Source organism: Miscanthus floridulus, chromosome 19, assembly GCF_019320115.1.
Source record: "Miscanthus floridulus cultivar M001 chromosome 19, ASM1932011v1, whole genome shotgun sequence".
Classification (NCBI taxonomy): domain Eukaryota; kingdom Viridiplantae; phylum Streptophyta; class Magnoliopsida; order Poales; family Poaceae; genus Miscanthus; species Miscanthus floridulus.
In genome coordinates, this window is record NC_089598.1 from 116,827,637 (window position 1) to 116,831,484 (window position 3,848).

At 39.2% G+C, this 3,848-nt stretch overlaps 1 non-coding gene across 1 annotated transcript; it reads left to right on the forward strand.

Annotated features, from left to right (window-relative positions):
- The first annotated feature begins 2,622 nt into the window (after positions 1–2,622).
- Positions 2,623–2,731, forward strand: LOC136530023 (small nucleolar RNA R71). Its single transcript, XR_010777533.1, has one exon. It is a non-coding gene; the product is annotated as a small nucleolar RNA R71 (small nucleolar RNA).
- Positions 2,732–3,848: the final 1,117 nt, after the last annotated feature.

A 3,848-nucleotide genomic window follows, 5' to 3' on the forward strand; every position in this document is an offset into this window, starting at 1 on the left:
CTTTGTCCATGAATGGAGTGGAATGAAGTTGACCGAGTGAACTCGCTCTTGATCATATCATCCTACAAAATACCAACAAGAATACCAAAACTCATGGAACGGATTAGGATAAGGGGTTAGCGGTCAGCTGTCCGAAGATTAGTTGTTCTTGAAGTTGAGAAATATTTTTGTATTGGCAAAATTTTAGCAGGACGTTTACCTAATACATACTTTGTTTTGGATTTTCTTATATATGATATGCAGAACAAAAAAATATGTATGCGTGGTATTTTTAACTTTTATGCCTCCATAGTGAATATTCCCATGGGTATTTATACTGTAGATTTATTCACATGGGGCTTAGGATTTATAATGCAATGATGAAATGCAGTCATGAAACTTTTTATCTTTCTTTTATTAAATGTAATGCTAATGCAGAAAAGTAAATATACTAAAGTGAAAAGAATTCACGCAATGCTAGAAAGTAAATATGGATAACTACCAACTTTACATCCTGGCGAGGGTTTGGATTTTTAAGTCCTCCGGATAGGACTTTACTGGAGAAAAGTCCTTCACTCTTCAGGTGCATCTGTCGGTCCTGAGGATGGAGACCTTGATGGTTGTACCTCTAGTGATGGTGACTTGGATGATGTCACATTTTCTTTCCATACCTGTTTTGTCTATGGACTAGTCTTAGGCGGAGTAGGTTCATCTTTCACAACTTCTTCAGGTTCTTTATCTTCTTCTCATTCATTCTTCGGGAGTTGATTCTTTTGGCGTTGGAATGATCGACATATCCTCCTAGAGCGGGACTTTTTTGGCTGTTCATAAGTGGTATAACTATTAAAATAGCAGCGTACCTTCTCTTTAGGGAATTGGAAGTGGACTTCTTCAGATCCGACATAGATGATTGCGTTGGTGCGGTTGAGAAACGTTCTTCCAAGGATGATGGGCATATCATCTTCTTCTTCTCCCATGTCTAGAACCATGAAGTCAACAGGGGCAAACTGGTCGTGTATTCTTACCATGACATCTTTTGCTATTCCCTCCAGAAATCGGATTGATTGATCCGCCATCTGCAATTGCATGTATGTAGGGAACAAAGGTTTGTTACCAAATAAATATTCATATGTTACCTTGGACATTATGTTTATACCCGATCCAATGTCGCAGAAAGTCTTATGGAAGATTCTTTGTCCAATGGTACACTCGATCGTTGGTACGCCTAGATCATCCTTCTTAGCAAGGAATGGTGAAGCGAGGAGGTGGTTGTACTCTGATCAGAGTGTGTTAATCATGTTAACTGATTCTTCTTATGGCTGTCTGGCCTTGTTCTTCCTCCTTCTTGTATTGTTCTTCTTCTTAGTCACTATTGTCTCTTCGGGCAGGTACGCTGTTTGTGGATGTTCAGGAGATTGCAGGATACGATTCTTGAAAGAAAACTTCTCCTTTCTATCTTTGATTATAAAGCAGATCTTGGCGCTGTCTGCATAGATGATGGCTTTTGCGGTGCTTAGAAAAGATCAGCCCAAAATAATGGGTGCCCTTATGTCTCCACCTGTTTCCAAAACCAAAAAGTCTACGGGAATATATGATTGTCCCACTCGAACAATGGCATCTTCAACAACTTCTTTGGGGTAGCAGAGTGACTGATCTGTAAGCTGCAAATGCATATTTGTGTATAACAAAGTATCTCCATTAATTTGATCATAAATTACCTTAGGAATGATGTTGACACTTGCTCCAAAGTCATAGACAACTTCTTAGAAAATGTGCGGTCCAATGGCGATGGGGATGATAGGTCTTCCTGGATCGCTCTTCTTTTTCAGCAAGGTATAATTTATCCACCTTCCCGTCGATGGTTGTATACAGTGATATGTTGCATTGTGAATGTCGACAAGATTTACAGTTTCTAGATCTTCCGGTTGCTCCAGAATCTTACCTTTGTCGGACAGAGGAACAGCAGCAGCTAGCTGAGCTATTTGTGATTATATCATTTTATTAAAGCTATGCTGATTCTTAATAGCAGAAGCAAAGCTATCCATTCTATTATTTATGTTCTCTAGAATTTTATCATTGGTAGCTACCTTTCTAAATAATCCCTCCATAAGTTTAAATTGGCCAGCAATTAATTCTCTCAAGGGTGGTTGATTGACATTATTAAAATTATTGCATTGATAGTTACCTTGGTAATTACCTTAGTAGTTCGATCTTGTTGCTAATTCCATCCTTGATTCTACTGAGGACACAAGTAGTTGTTGTTGTTGACAAAGTTCACATCCTCATGGATTTTAGGACAGTTGCTCCCTGAATGCCCAGTGTTTTCACACACTTCACATGTCATGCAAGAATCATGAATGTGCATGACTTCTTCCTTCTCATTGGCTCGATCTTCAAGCTTCTTCATCTGCAGGTTCATCTTGGCAGATAGCATGTCTACCTCCTTGAGTTGATGCATACCTCCACCTCTCTTGCGAGTTTGAACATGTTCTTCATTCTAGCCTTGATTGGAGGCCATCTTCTCCACAAGGGCTGTTACAGCTGGTATGGCGAGTGATAGGAATGCACCTCCAGTAGCAGCATCCATAGTCTCATGGGTACTGCAACCCATGGTAGAAATTCTACATGAGTAGCCAATTCTCCATCCCATGATGAGGACATTCCACAATGTAATCTTGAAAGTGTTCCCATGCCTCAGGGATAGATTCATCATAATGTTGTTGAAAGCTTGAGATTCTCCCACACAAAGCATTGGTCTTGCCTGTAGGATAGAACTTTGCTAGGAAGGTAGTGGATTAGTTATCCCATGTAGTATTTCTATCTTTGTTGGAGTAGAACCATTGCTTCGCCTTCCCCAAGAGTGAAAATGGGAAGAGGCAAAGTAATATGGCATCTTGGGTTACTCCTTTGATGGTGAAAGTGCTATAGATCTCCAGGAAGTGTTGGAGATGTGCACTCGTATCTTCATGTGCCTTTCCACAAAATTGGCTTGCTTGCACCATGTTGACAAGGGCTAGCTTGAGCTCAAATCCATTGTCTTCAACATTGACTGTTGGTCCAGTATGGATGTTGATTGTAGTTGGAGCAGAGAATTCACGGAGAGTCTTGTTCACCATGGCTTTAAATTCTGGTGTTAAGCTTCGCCTTATCTTGTTGTCTTCCGATTCTAAAGCTAGGACTTTCTTGAGTTTAGCTTTAGTCCTCCTGATTAATGCTTCTGGATCGTCAACGTAGTTTGTCGAAAGGTCAAAACTAATCATGCATTGCCCTGCATAAGATACAAAAGTAGACAAAACAAGGGTAATCCTGCTTGAGTAGGGGTCAAGGGTTATCTCAATCACATCAATAAGTATAAGTTTATCAATACTTCCTTTGTCTAGCTACCTTCCCCGGCAATGGCGCCAGAAATGCTTGTTGGTTTTTATTAACTTGTCACTTGTTTAGTAGCCACCTATTATAAACCTATATCTCCTAACATTACTTTACTAGGTTGTCATCCCTAGTGATGATGCCAGAGATGCTTGTTGGTACTACATAGCATTACTACTAGAATAATACTAAGTAGTTCTTTATTAATTTTTGTGACTAGGAAGAATATATAAATATAAGGATGAAAAGGATCTACAAGCACACAGATAATATACCATTGTATCACTTCACCCAAGAGTATTCCAGGTATCGTTATTTATATTTTTACCACAAGAAAGGTCTAGCATGGACATGCATTGATAACTTATACTATTGGTGGAGAAGTAAACCATAACCAATATTCTACTCATAACATAGGTAAGTCATAGGATAAGATATATATATGATAAGTATTGATCAATGATAATGATAAATCACCCAGAGTACTCCTTTCTATGGCA